Below are 16,223 nucleotides of genomic sequence, written 5' to 3' on the forward strand. Positions count from 1 at the left end.
CTTCCTGTCGCTGGCGTGACACATACCAAGTAATGGAACATTAAATGGTAGCGACTCGGTGGGTAAATGGCCTTTGCCGCTACTGGCAGGATAAGCGTTACCCAAGAATAAGCATCGTCGGCAGCGACTTGGTGGGATAAATGGTCTTTGCCGCTACTGGCAGGATAAGCGCTACCCAAGAACAAGCATCGTCGGGAAGATAAAAAAGAATGAAAACAACAGAGAAAAGTGTATGAGCTGCGGGCGGTGGTGGAAGATGCGGTGATGGTGGGGTGTTGGTGACGCCTGTGTTGAAAGAAAATGAATACTTTTCAAGAATAAACTTAAACTGCTGTGTTGGTCTACCTATCTGAGTTTTCGTCCCCCGACTGCCCCACACCCTCTCTCTCTCTCTCTCTCTGTCTCTCTCTCTCTCTGTGTGTGTGTGTGTGTGTGTGTGTGTGTGTGTGCGGGCGCATGTAGCATAACATGCTCTTATTATCGGTAATATTAAAACGAATATACGCCATATTACCGCTATTGCCCTTGCACACAACAATACAAAGCTGCAGTTATTGCCGTCACTACCAACAATACCACTAACAATATGAGTATTATTATTACATTACACTTTTCGTATTAAAATATTCTCAAACACAGCAGCGGTAAATCGAACCTCCGTGCCTCTCATGACAGTCCAACAGTCACCACTTTCAGAGACAGACAAGCAAACAAACCTTGAGCAAGTTAAGAGACAAGTCAGAATCCCAGAGTGTGTACAAGGTAATGCTACACATGACCGACTCGTGGGATCGAACTCAAACTCAAATAGACACGTTATAACTCAGCGCGGACAGCTCCTCGTATTCCTCTTGCTGCGTGGTCCTCATCCTCCTCCTCTTCCCCCCATCGCCTCCTTCTTTTCCTCCTCCTCCACCGCCTCCTCCTCCTCTGTTGCATCAACGTACATCCCCTGAAATTCCTTCCTTAATCCCTTTCCTACACATCTACTCATGAAACTCAACAACCATTCCACATAACACACACACACACACACACACACACGCTCAACGATCAACTCCATGAGAGTCTTAGTCACACACACACACACACACACACACACACACACACACACACACACACACACACGTCAGAAACAGACCCACCCCCCTTCCCTCCCTTACACTCCCCTCACTCCGCTACCAAGGAAGTTACTTGCCTACTTGATTACTTCCTGCTCCAGCTTCACGCCGCCTTCACTCGTATACCAGAGAGGTTAATTGTTTTCCATGTAAAGAAAAAATATATTTTTGTTGGGTTATGTGAGTGAAGTCATAAATATGACTTTTCTAAATTAGTTTAGGTGTGTGTGTGTGTGTGTGTGTGTGTGTGTGTGTGTGTGTGTGTGTGTGTGTGTGTGTGTGTGTGTGTGTGTGTGTGTACTCTGCAATTGTTCACAGTAATGCACAGAGAATAATAAAAAAAAAAAGTAAATGTTTTGTGAACACTTTAATAGTCAAATTGTTTGCACACCTATGTCTCTTGAACAGTTAACACACACGACAATAAGCTATCATGTATGGAGAATAATAAAAAAAAAAAGTAATTGTTTTATGAACACTTCAATAGTCAAATTATTTGTACATTTTGTTTATTGCACTCCTGTGGCTTTTGTAAGATTACACACACGATAACAAGCTATAAAGATGCCAATGCACTTATGACCACTACAGAAATCTTAAGAATACGGCAAGAAAAGAGTAACCTAATAAATAAAATATAATAAAAAAACGTTTTTTTTTTTTGCCTACGTTTTCGTTCATAATCTCATTTTTGATTGAAATTATTCTTCTCCAAACTTCTCTGCTTCTATAATCTTCCTCCCTCCTTTCCCTCTTTTCTCCTTTTCCTTTTATTTTGATCAGATGGATAAAAAACGCAATTGAATTTTGATGGTAAATTGTTTCCTCAAGTGATTACGATTCCTGCGAAGTAATGTGTGTGTGTGTGCGTGTGTGTGTGTGTGTTACGTTTTCTTCTTTCTCTATTATCTGTTGTTGTTGCTCTTCTTCTTTCTTCATCTCCTTCTTCTTCTTCTTTTCTTGCAGACATCAGGCACACTACCTTAGTAAGAAGAATATAAAGTAAAAACTGGAGAGAGAGAGAGAGAGAGAGAGAGAGAGAGAGAGAGAGAGAGAGAGAGAGAGAGAGAGAGAGAGAGAGAGAGAGAGAGAGAGAGAGAGAGAGAGAGAACTAGGTACCGTGTATTGAAATGTTGAAATGTTTCCTTCCATTTTATTTATTTATTTATTTATTTATGTTTTTTTTTTTTTTGCATATTATATATAAATTAAGCACAACACTATTCAGAACTGTCATCGCTTCCTGTGTAATGACGCCTGTTTGATTGTTGTTCATGGTTAATTTGTTGTTCACTTCCATTGGTAATAGATTTTCGGAAGCCACATGTGTTAGGAGGTTGTGATGATGATGAGAGACCTATACATACTGCCGCCGTCACCACCAGCACCATCGACCACTAGTACGTATTGTCATCTCTCTCCTTCCTCCTCGTTTATTTATTTATTTATTTGTTTATTTATTTTATTTATTTATTTATTTATTTGTTTATTTTTTGCCGCTGAGACATTCTCACTTTGCTGCTCGTTTTGCCTCAGCCCGAATTATTGATTTTTTTTTTTCTTCTTTTCTTCTTTTCTCTTCTTTCTTCTTTCTTCTCTCTTCTTTTCTCCTTTTTTTCTTCTTTTCTTTCCTCTCTTCTTTCCTTTACTCCTCTATTCCTCCCCCACATCTGTTACTTTTGCATTTCTTCTTTATAATATAGCGCTTTTCTATATTTTCTCCTCCTCCTCCTCCTCCTCCTCCTCCTCCTCCTTGTTAATCCTTGACATCATCGCCGCCACCACTACAACAGTAATAACAGTCATAAGCAACATACATGTCAAGCAGGTTTGTCGCTTCGCAGAATGATTGATAGACTAGCTTAGTCATATAAATGGTCCCCTTTATAGAATAATAACTTTCAAAGTGACAAACTAGATGTATGAATTAGTGTATGACTCGCTTGACTTATCATTCCGTTAATTAGTATGTTTGGTTTCCGTGATGCAAAATAACCCCATAGAGAGCAGGAAGATACTATAGGTCCATTAAAGGCAGCAGATGTGGACCTGGTTAGTTCTGGGGAGGAGATTAGTAAAATTCTGAATGAATTTTTTTACTTCACCCGGGTCTTCACCCATGCCGGATATGCCAGATAATGAACAGATGTTTAGAGCAGATGAGAATGAGAAACTGACAGATATTTCCATAACTAAGGATATAGTGGAACAGGAGATAGATAGGCTAAAAGGTTCAAGACGACACCAAGACCAGATGAAATATATCCCAGAGTAATTAAGAAATGCAAAGAGGTTATTAGTGAGCCGTTAGTTTCTGTCTTTAGGAAATCACTTGAATCAGGTGAGGTACCAGTAATGTGGAGGCAGGCTAATGTAGTACCCATCTTTAAGAAAGGAGAGAAAACTTTAGCATCTGATTATAGACCTGTCAGCTTAACTTCAGTTGTAGGTAAAATATTAGAGTCAATAATAACGAGGAACATTAGGGAGGATTTAGACAAACATAACTTGATAAATCAGTCACAGCATTGCTTCACGAAGGAGAAGTCTTGCCTAACGAACTTGTTAAGTTTTCACAGTAAAGTGTACGAGGCAGTAGATAATGGTGATAGTTATGACATCTTATATCTGGCCTTTTGTAAAGATTTTGACAAGGTATCCCATCAGAGGCTCCTGAAAAAGGTTAGGGCACACGGGATAGATGGGAAGGTGTTAGGCTGGATAAGGTCATGGCTAAGCGACAGGCGACAAAGAGTTGTAATAAACGGCTCTAAATCCGAGTGGGGTCATGTAATTAGTGGGGTGCCACAGGGATCAATATTAAGGCTATTGTTGTTTTTAATATATATATATATATATATATATATATATATATATATATATATATATATATATATATATATATATATATATATATATATATATATATATATATATATATATATATATATCAATGACTTGGATAATGGAATTAGTAGTGATATTAGTAAATTTGCGGATGACACAAAGATAGGTAGATTAATTAGGTCAGAGTCGGATGCCATCGCCTTGCAGGCAGATTTAGATAGGATGAATGAACGGACAGATGGCAAATGTAATTTAATATCAACAAATGCAAAGTACTTAGCGTAGGTAGAGGAAACCCACACAGTAGGTACACAATAAACAACGAAACTAGTGGGTTCAGGGTACGAAAAAGATTTAGGAGTTATAGTTAGCTCTGAACTCCGTCTAGAAAAGCAATGCATAGAGGCCAGAAACAGGGCAAATAGGGTATTAGGATTGATTTTTAGGAGTGCTAAAAGTAGAAGGCCGGAAGTAATATTAAAGTTATTTTTGGCGCTGGTCAGACCTCATCTAGAAAACGCTGTGCAGCTCTGGTCCCCACATTTCAGGAAAGATATAGGTCTATTATAATCAGTACAGAGGAGAATGACTAAAAGGATATAGGGGATGAGTATTCCTTACGAGGCGAGATTGAAGCTGTTAAATTTACATTTTTAGAGAGATGTAGGTTAAGGGGGGGACCTGATAGAAGTCTTTAAGTGGTATAAGGATTATAACAAGGGGGGTGTAAGCAAAATTCTTAGGACCAGCAACCAGGGTAGAACAAGAAATAATGGGTTCAATCTTGAAAAAATTAGGTTTGAGAAAGAGATAGGAAGAAATTGATTCTCGAATAGAGTGGTAGATGAGTGGAACAGACTCAGTAATCTTGTTGCTAGTGCAAAGACATCAGGGAGCTTTAAGAGAAGATTAGACGGGTTTAAGGATGGGAATGATAGGTGAAAATAAGTAGGCATATTTCATACAGGACTACCACGTGTAAGCTTGGTCGCTTCTTGCAGCTTCCCTTATTTCTTATGTTTTTATGTTCTTATGTAAGATACATACTGGAAAAGGAGAAACGAGAAGGAGGAGGAGGAGCATGAGGAAACCTTGTTATCATCAGCTTCAAATCCAACAGACTGAGCAATTAATGTTTTCTTCTTCTCTTCCTCCGTCCTCTTCTGTTTCCTTCTTTTTTTTGTTTTCATCCTGGTCGTTTTCTTCTTACTTCATCTTCCTTAAGTTAGACACAAGCCCTATCTAAGCTAATCTGTGATTACAATTCATATTCCACTACTTCTTTTCCTCCCATTCTTAGTGGAAACGCATTGCTGCTACAAAAAAAAATAAAAATAAAATAAATAAACAAATAAATAAATAAATATAAAAAAATACGACGCAAGTACTACTACATCTAATGTTACTATTAATACTACAACTATGTACTACTGCTGCATCTACGTACTACTACTGCATCTACGTAGTATCACTGCTTCTAAGTACTACTACTGCTTCTACGTACTAATACTCCATCTATGTATTACTACTACTACTACTACTACTACTACTACTACTACTACTACTATTACCACTCTTTTCTTTCCTCATCGTTTGTCTCTATGTTTCAGTAACACAGGAAGCAATCGAAGCAAACTCTTTAAGGATTATCTCCTACCTTTGCTCCACAATATATGCACCTTTAAATACACGCACATTTCATTCAGATCAGAATTATCATATTAACTAACAAATATCCAACGTCGGACTCTATAAATTGGGTTTGGAGCAAAAATGCAGCACCCTAGTCGTACACCTGATCGTCATGGAAATACACTCAACATTCTCGCCTTATACTTAACCTCTAACCCTTCAGCTTACACTGTCAAACTACTTTTCCCGTTAGGCTTGGCTGATGACAACTTTATTTAAGTATTTTGTCGTGTTTCTCTGGTAATGCCTCAGGAGCAACAGAGAAGGTGCCTTTAGCATTATGTTTCTACCAAGTGGGATGATCAAGGGATATACTATACCGATTTCCCATAAAATTACTATTGCGTCCTTGTCAGAAGAGTCATCTCTTTGTGCAGAGCTCTCTCTTTCTCTCTCTCTCTCTCTCTCTCTCTCTCTCTCTCTCTCTCTCTCTCTCTCTCTCTCTCTCTCTCTCTCTCTCTCTCTGAGAAACTTAGGCTTGTTGGAGATTCCATCGTGAGGGGTCAATTAACTGAATTTTGTGGCGGGGATCCCAAGACAAGGAAACTTTTCTGGATCCCAGGCGGTGGTGTTCAGGACGCAATCGATGCCGTGGACGACGTCGTGAGACTAACGCCCAACAACACTACGTACATCATCCACGTTAGTACCAACGATGTGCAGAGGACCCAATCGAAGAAGCTCCTAGACAAGTACAGGAATATGATTAAGAAATATAAGGAAAATTCTAATCAATCTAAACAAATAAACCAGCAGGCATCTATTAACAATAAGCTTGAGTTTTTCAATGCTAACACTTGTAGCTTACGTAAGAGCTTCTCAGACTCAAAATAAACACTGTTCTCAGAGAACTACGACATAATTGGCGTAACAGGTTCATGGTTAAATGTAGAAGTCAGGGACTATTTGACTGAATATAAAATATCTAGTTACACAACACTTGAAAAAAAAGTCAAATAAATAAAAATGGAGGTGGTATCTTATTTTACATAAAAAACCAGTCTTAACCCAGTCCTTTTATCAAAACCCCTTCTTGCTAACGTAGAGGTTCTGTCTATATTAAAAAAAAAATAATAATAATAATTACTTTACGAAATTAGCAAAATGGCTCTTCTGTACAGACCTCCAACCCAGCTAGTCCAAACCAACAGCGATATTTACGAACAAATTAGCGAGATAAGTGACACACACGACCCCGTAATTCTTGGTGACTTTAATTTACCGGTGACGAAGTGTGGCGAACCATTCACTTCAGATCAGTGTTCAAACAAATTGACTGGAGCTACGTACCACCACAATTATTAATGTTCAATGAAATTTTTTCACTGAAAAATATTCAAAAGCTCTGCAAGAATGCGTGCCTCTGAAAAATCGACATACCAGTTCACCGAATTATACGTTGCAAACCAAAGCAAGACGAACCCGAAGTAATTTTATAGCTTTACCAGGTAGGAGAGAGTGATTACCTAAACTAATGGACCAATTATCGACGAAAATGGAAACTTCACCAAAGATGATGAGGAAATCAGTAGCATTCTTAACACTTTCTTTGCATAAATTTTTACAACAGAACACATCAAAGACATCCCTACAGTACCAGCAGTCCAAATAAGTAACAGCGATGCCCTAAATAATGTCAGCATAACAGAAAGAGACGTGTCAAACTGTATCGATAAATTTAAAGTAAACAAGTCACACGGGCCTGACACAATCTCACCCCGCGTCTGAGAAGAAACTAATTGTGAATTAGCTGAACCCCTGACTTTATTATTCAATAAATTATTCTTATCTGGCACAATACCTGATGAGTGGAAGCTCACTAACGTAACTCCGATTAAAAAAAAAAAAGTAAATCTTTACCCAGCAATTACCGGCCAATTAGCTTAACCTCAGTAGTATTCAAAATGTTAGAAACACTTACAAAAGATAAACTCGTTACTTTCTCCAAGGAAAACAACTTACTTTAAAATACTCAACTCGGTTTCTATAACAAACGCTCGTTTTTGACGAACCTCTTAGACTTCTATGACAATGAACCAGTATGACGATAGTAAAGCGTAGATATAATATCTCTTGACTTTCAAAATCCCTTTAACAAAGTTCTCCGCAAACGTTTACTGATTAAACTAAGATTCCATGATATGCAAGGTGGCGTGGTGAGATGGGTAGAAAACTAGTTAAACAACCGTAAACAAAGAGTAGTTATAAATGGAAAAGCATTCAAGTGGACTAACGTAATCAGTGGTGTGCCACAGGTGTCAGTTTTAGGACATGTTCTCTTCCTTGCTTATATACACGACATAGATGAGAATGTTGACAGTAGCCCCTTTTCTGTTCCCTCCTAATTCCCCTATCCTCATTTTTAATCCAAAGCTGGATGTTCCGTTTATGTGCGCAACGACTTAACCTGCTCTCGTGGCCACGCTCTTGCATCTTCCGAGTTCTCTACCATCTGGCTACGACTACGGAATCTAAATTTATCTGTGCTCTATACCTCTCACCTAATTCCTCTGGCTATAAGAAATTCTATGACTACTTAACTTCCAAAGCGGAGCACATTCTGACTCTCTTCCCTTTCGCAGAGATCTCCATTCTTGGAGACTTCAATGTTCACCACCAGCTTTGGCTTTCCTCTCCCTTCACTGACCATCCTGGTGAACTAGCCTTCAACTTTACTATCCTCCACGCCCTGGAGCAATTAGTGCAACACCCTACTCGTATTCCTAACCGTCTTGGAGATACGCCCAACATTCTTGACCTTTTCCTGACCTTTAATCCTGCTTATGCTGTCACCCTCTCCTCTCCGTTGGGTTCTTCCGATTACAATCTCATATCTGTATCTTCTCCTATCACTCCAGTCCCTCCTCAGGATCCCCCCTAAGCAAAGATACCTCTGGCGTTTTGCCTCTGCTAGTCACAATCTTATGCGCTTTATATTTCTGCCCGGAACCATGCCAAATCTGTTCTCCATCTAGCCAAAAACTTTCATTAATAGAAAGTGTAAAAATCTTTCGAGATCTAACTCCCCTCGTGACTTCTGACATCTCGTCAAAAATATCTCCAATAACTTTGCTTCTGCTTTCCCTCGTTTATTTCAGCCAGATGGCACCACTGTTTCACATCTATCTCCAAAGCTGAACTCTTCGTTTAAACCCTGGATAAAACTCTACCTTGGACGATTCAGGTCTTGTTCCTCCCTCTCCTCCACCTTCTGACTACTTCATGCCACCTATTGAAATTCTTTGCATTGATGTTTCCCATGCCCTCGCTGGCGTAAACACTGGGAAAGTTTATGGACCTGATGGGGTCCCTCCTATTGTTTTCAGAAACTGTGCCTCCGTGCTTGTACCTTGTCTAGTCAAACTCTTTCAACTCTGCCTGTCAACATCTACCTTTCTTTCTTGCTGGAAATTTGCCTACATTCAGCCTTTTTTTAAAAAAGAGTGACCGTTCTAATCCCTCAAACTACCGTCCTATTGCTTTAATTTCCTGCCTATTTAATTTTTTTTAAATCAATCCTCAACAGGAAGATACTTAAACATCTATCATTTCACAAACTTCTATCTGATCGTCAGTATGGATTCCGTCAAGGCCGCTCTACTGGTGATCTCCTGGGTTTCTTTACTGAGTCTTGGTCATCCTCTTTTAGAGATTTTGATGAAACTTTTGCTGCTGCCTTGGATATATCAAAAGCTTTTTGATAGAGTCTGGCACAAATCTTTAATTTCCAAACTACCCACCTACGGTTTTTATCCTTCTATCGGTAACTTCATTTCAAGTTTCCTTTCTGACCGTTCTATTGCTGTTGTGGTAGACGGTCACTGTTTTTCTCCTAAATCTATTAACATTGATGTTCCTCAGGGTTATGTCCTGTTACCCACTCTCTTCTTATTACTCATCAATGGCCTTCTAAACCAAACTTCTTGTCCTATCCATTCCTATGCAGATGATACCAACCTGCACTTTCCCACGCCTTTTCATAGACGTCCAACACTTCAGGAAGTAAATATTTCACGTAGCAAAGCCACAGAACGCCTGACTTCTGATCTTTCTAAAATTTCTGATTAGGGCAGAACAAAGTTGGTACTGTTCAATGCCTCAAAAACTCAATTCCTCCATCTATCAACTTGACACAACCTTCCAGACAACTATCCCCTCTTTTTCAGTGACATTCAACTGTCCCCCTATTCTACACTGAAAATCCTCAGTCTTTCCTTTGATTATAATTTTAAGTGGAAACTTCACATCTCATCTCTAGCTAAAACAGCTTCTATGAAGTTAGGTGTTCTGAGACGTCTCCGCCAGTTTTTCACACCCACTCCCCCTGCTAACAATGTACAAGGCCCTTATCCGTCCATGTATAGATTATGCTTCACATGTCTGGGGAGAAGGGTTCCATTCATACCGCTCTTCCAGACAGGGTGGAATCAAAAGCTTTTCGTCTCATGAACTCTTTTCCTCTAACTGACTGTCTTCAGCCTCTCTCTCATCGCCGCATTGTTGCATCTCTTGCTGTCTTCTACCGCTATTTTCATGCTAACTGTTCTTCTGATCTTGTTAACTGCGTGCCTCCCTTCCTCCCGCGGCCTCGCTGCACAAGACTTTTTTTCTTTCTCTCACCCCTATTCTGTCCACGACTCTAATGCAGAGGTAACCAGTATTCTCAGTCATTTATCCTTTCCCTGATAAATTCTAGAACGCCCTGCCAGCTTCTGTATTTCTACCTTCTATGACTTGAATTTCTTCAAGAGGGGGGTTTCAAGACACTTATCCTCCAATTTTTTACTACCGCTTTGGACCCTTTAATGGGACTGGTTTCTCAGTGAGCTTTTTTTTTTTTTGTTTTTTTTTTTGTTTCCCTTGGCCAGTGTCCCTCCTATATTAAAATAAATGAATAAATAAAATAAAATAAAATAAAATAATAATAATAATAATAATAATAATAATAATAATAATAATAATAATAATAATAATAATAATATTGAAGTTAGCTGATGACCCCAAAGTGGCAAATCCTCCTTTTATATTACTCCTTGATCTGTCCCCTTCTGGAATATTGATTTAAAACATTACCAAAAATATATAAAAAAAAATTTGAAAAAATTCAGCGTAGAGTAACAAAAACTATCAAGCCTAAGAAACAAATCATACAAAAGGGATTTAGATAATTAAATCTATTCCTATTCACTCAAAAAAGAGTTAGAGGTGACATAATACAAGTGTCTTAAATCATGAAACGCATTGAAAACATGAACTGCAGTATATCTTTCATGATAGTGTTTTTCACACTACACGCGAAGAAACGATTGCAAAATTATTAGGAAATTCTTCAGTTCTCAAGAATAATTTTTTTTTTTTTCCATCGTACCGTCAATCTATGGAATGTGATAAAGATGTGATAAAGTGATAAATATGTTATAAAGATGTGATAAATTGCAACACCGTATAGATTTTAAACGCCGTTTTGATCAATATTTTACCTGAAATCAGCATTTGTTAGAGGCTAACTTCCTTGCCTCCAGTTAATGGGGCACATCATTTAATTTATTTTTATTCTTTCCTATAAAATTTCCTTCAGCTTTTTACTTCTTCAACCCCTTAAGGTATTTATTTCCGACCTGTTTCCTGTGCGGCTTATGCACGAGGAAGTGGAGGGTCGGGAGAGAACCTTCTGCTTTGCTGTCCTTTTCTTCTACTATCACCTTATTTGTCTTGGTTAGATCACCTAGTGAGGACTGCAACGTTTGTTGTGGCCTATGTATTTATGTAACTACTCTTATGTAACTCTCTCTCTCTCTCTCTCTCTCTCTCTCTCTCTCTCTCTCTCTCTCTCTCTCTCTCTCTCTCTCTCTCTCTCTCTCTCTCTCTTGCTCGCTCTCTCTCTCTCTCTCTCTCTCTCTCTCTCTCTCTCTCTCTCTCTCTCTCTCTCTCTCTCTCTCTCTCTCTCTCTCTCTCTCTCTCTCGCTCGCTCGCTCGCTCGCTCTCTCTCTCTCTCTCTCGCTCTCTCTCTCTCTCTCTCTCTCTCTCTCTCTCTCTCTCTCTCTCTCTCTCTCTCTCTCTCTCTCTCTCTCTCTCTCTCTCTCTCTCTCTCTCTCTCTCTCTCTTCAGCTAAGTCTTGTGTGGAACATTAACTCGGAGGCACCTTAATCCATCTTGTCTTAGTATTGTGTCATAACCAAAAACAGGTGTTCCCACTCATCTCCTCACGCTTCTCCCTCCTAATTGCAGAGCTAATTCTCTTCCTCTTCCTGATCCTTCTTTTAGTCTTCCTCTCTCTCTCTCTCTCTCTCTCTCTCTCTCTCTCTCTCTCTCTCTCTCTCTCTCTCTCTCTCTGACATACAACGCGGTTATGTAAGCAGAAGGCCCGATAAGATAAGTTCATTAATAAAAACATGTTAGTTCTTATACGTAGTTCAGGTAAGGCCTTCAGAGGTACTTCATCACTTGTATGGATTTTTTTTTTTTTTTGGGGGGGGGTGGATATAGTGGTAGTGATGGTGGTGCCTAAGGGTAAGGCGGTATGGAGAGCAATAAGAGGCTTAACGATGAATGAAAGAGGATACCGCAGAAGTGACTTGATGCACTGAAGGAACGGAGGGTAGGTGAGAAAGGAAGATAGACGGAAGAGGGGAGAAGTGGAGGTATGAAATTAAGAGAGTAACAGATAATAAACATATGCACGTAAGATCACAAGGGAAGCTACATGAAGCCACAACACCTACATATACCCATGGAAAATCATATATCCGTGGTAAACTTACATTACATGAATATGGAACAAGAAAAGACGGCTAACGAAATAAAGAAAAGAAGAAAAAAAAGGCAAACGACTTAGGAAGAAGAAAATAAAGGAGACACAGAGAGAGAAAACAGAAGAACCAGTACCAGGTTCAGTAGTTTATAGAGGAGTAGTAAGAGGTCCATGGAGATGGATGGCAGGGACACGACAACAGGCAAAGGGCCATAAACCACCAGGGCAAAGTTGGCCTGTGAGCAGAAGTGAATGAAAGCAGATACCCAAGCTGAGAAGGCACACGAAGGTCACGCGAGGTGACACTGTGCGAACAAGGGGAAAAGCGAGGTGACTCGTGGGAACTCACCCGTGCCTACATCACCCTCACCTCTCATTCTCCCCTTATATTCCAAACGCCGCCCCGATATCCTGATTAGAGAAAATCATATGTACCGCCACGCCTCTGGGTGGGTCGTGTACGTGAAGTGTATTACTCTATATGTTTGTGTGAGAATGTATGGAAATTTCGATCTTAACATGAAAATAACATTTTTAAGGGAAAAGTGCAACAGAAATTAGAGTATATTAGGTCATGTAATTGAGGGAAAAGTCGGTAACAGATTGCAGAGAGCCAAGTAGCACAGACAGACCAGAAATTCCGAGAGGCCCGGCTTGAGGGTGGCAGCGGGCGAGATGGTCGGAATCCCGTAAAGTAAGTGGATCTTATAAGTTGTAATACAGTCTTGAAATCAATCATTTCATGATTGAGTAGGAGGAGGAACAATGATACGATGATTAAGTTTATTATTTTGATACATGCACATGTTGTTTATGTTTTATATTGAATGAGACTGTTTTTTGTTCCGTGTGTGCTTTTTCATACCGAATTTTAATTGAATCAATATGACGCTCGTATCATAATTATGTGTTTATTCTCTCTGAATATGACTGGTGTAAATTGCTGCGGCTCGACTTCATGTCTGTTTTTTTATTGAGTGTACATTGCGTAAATCGCCATAGCGCAGACATTATGTATGTTTTCCTGTACGAAGAACGAAAAATTATTGATGACTGAAATTATGCTGTATGTATTTTGTGTGTGAAGATTACAGTAATTCTTGAATATTGATTGAAAATTTATATTTTGCTATTGTTAGCACTGAAAAAGAAAAGTAAGATTGTGTAACGATTGTTATTTTCTTGGCGACGTATCGGATGTGTTTTATGTATTAATGTTATCAAGTAAATTAAGAAATTTACTTGAGTCTATTAGCCAGAGGAACTGCGCAACATCTTGGTCACGACATATCTATTTTCCTTTTAAAGTTCCTATTGTTTTGGCAATAATTTGATTACCGACTCCACTTCTGTCATCTACCATTCTAATTGAGAACCAATTTATTTATTTATTTATTTTTATCCAACATTATCAAGCTTGAGTTCAGTACTCTTACTCCCATTATGATTACAAATCCTCTGTATTTTATTTATATCACTCTTCTTATATCCATTATGCCACATAAGTTAAAATACCCCTTTCAGATCCCCACTCAATTAACGCTTCTCTAAGAAGTAAAAGTAAGAAAAGTAAAGAAAAGTATTAGCTTTAGATTACCCTCGTGACGAATATTTCGCATCCCTTATATCTTTTTAGTCGTTCTCCTCTGCGCTAATCTATATCATCTGTGTAATAATGGGGCATTTATGGAATGGGGTAATAATGGAACTGTATGGTATAGTCAAGATGAGATCTCATCATTACTGAATAGAAGTTTGATATAATTATAGCACTTCTACTTTTAACGCTCCTTAAGATAAATCTTAAATATGATTAACTCTATTTCTGGCATCAGTACATATTTTCCTCCGATGGAAATCTGAGCTAAGTCGTAAACCTTTTTCCTTCCTCTGAAATATCCGTACATCTGTCTTGACTATGTGCCTATTGTGTGGATTACCTCTACCTACGCTGGTATGCTGATATAGAATTTAATCTGTCATTTGTGTGTCCATTTGGTCATCTTATTCAAGTCTGTTAGTGAGTGGTTGCATTGGAATCCAACTTAATTAACTTACCTATATCCTTGTCGTCTGCAGAATATTGCTGATAATTTCATTAACTCAACATTATTATTTATTATATGAATTTCCCACATTCGCTTACATAGCTACTAATTGTAACTGTTTCTGTTGTTTGTTGTTTAACCATGACCTAATTCAGATATCCCATACACCACAGCCTTGATGAAAAACCTGTGATGAAGCATCTTGCGAAACGCCTTGCTAAAGTCCAGCCAGCTATGTTATGTCATACGTATTCCCATTAGCTACTGTCTCATAGACTTTCCTATGAAACTTCAAATTCATGATGCATAACTTTCCCGTTCGTAAAAGCTTAATATGAATCCTTTGTCTTTGCTCGTCTAAATAATCCCTAATCTTCCTCACAACAACATCTCGAATAATTAAGTCAAGGTGACTGGACGATTGTTGAACACACTTTATTTCCTTTCTAAAAGACAGGCACGTGCCTCCACCTCAACAGCACCTTTCATGATGATCATGATTATTTCTTAAAGATATTAACCAACGATTCACTGCCAACATTTTCGCATTCTTTGGGAGATATGCACTGGAAAAGATAATGAGAGAGAGAGAGAGAGAGAGAGAGAGAGAGAGAGAGAGAGAGAGAGAGAGAGAGAGAGAGAGAGAGAGAGAGAACAATGTTGTCATAGGAGGTATAGAGGGTAAGAAGGAATGGTGACAGGGAATGATGAAAGGAAGGATAGATAGTAGCAGGGAAGAATAAGCACAAACACACACACACACACACACACACACACACACACACACACACACACAGTCACAAATAGACTACAGATCCCATGTAGCTCTGCTAAATTCATTTTCACGGGTCGGGAAACTTCACAACATCTGTGGTGCTGACGGAAGACTGACGACGCATAAACAGTCTCCTTCTCTTCTGTCTCTATATCACTCCTTCCCCATTTCATTTCCTCTTCATCTTCTTTCTTCTCTTCCTAACTATTCCTAACCTCTTCTTTATCTTTTCATTCCACTTCTTCCAGGAAGTTCCTATTATTGCTGTAATCCTTAAATTATTTTCTCCTTTCAGTATTCATATCTTAATCTCTGCGTTCCTCCTGATACGTATCTACTCTCTCTCTCTCTCTCTCGCTCTCTCTCTCTCTCTCTCTCTCTCTCTCTCTCTCTCTCTCTCTCTCTCTCTCTCTCTCTCTCTCTCTCTCTCGACATACCACTTTTTTTTCTATCAACGAAACCGCTTGTAAGGGAGAATGGTGTACATAAGTTAGGTCTCTCTCTCTCTCTCTCTCTCTCTCTCTCTCTCTCTCTCTCTCTCTCTCTCTCTCTCTCTCTCTCTCTCTCTCTCTCTCTCTCTCTCTCTCTCTCTCTCTCTCTCTCTCTCTCTCTCTCTCTCTCTCTCTCTCTCTCTCTCTCTCTCTCTCTCTCTCTCTCTCTCGTTTATTTATTCCTCTCTTAAAAGGGAATTGTGTGTGTGTGTGTGTGTGTGTGTGTGTGTGTGTGTGTGTGTGTGTGTGTGTGTGTGTGTGTGTGCGCACGCGCCAGGTTCTTAAAGGTGACTGTATTCAACTTCAGCACCAACGCGCGCACACACACACACACACACACACACACACACACACTGTAGTACCCACACATTTTACCACAACGGACACTCCTTTGTTAGCACACACAAGGCTTCGCTACTCACGCAGAAAACACAAGGTCACTCAAGACCCTTGCTAGGACTGTTTGTATAAGAAAAGGTTAATTACTAGGCTCCTTCA

This window comes from Scylla paramamosain, chromosome 13 (genome assembly GCF_035594125.1).
Source record: "Scylla paramamosain isolate STU-SP2022 chromosome 13, ASM3559412v1, whole genome shotgun sequence".
NCBI lineage: Eukaryota > Metazoa > Arthropoda > Malacostraca > Decapoda > Portunidae > Scylla > Scylla paramamosain.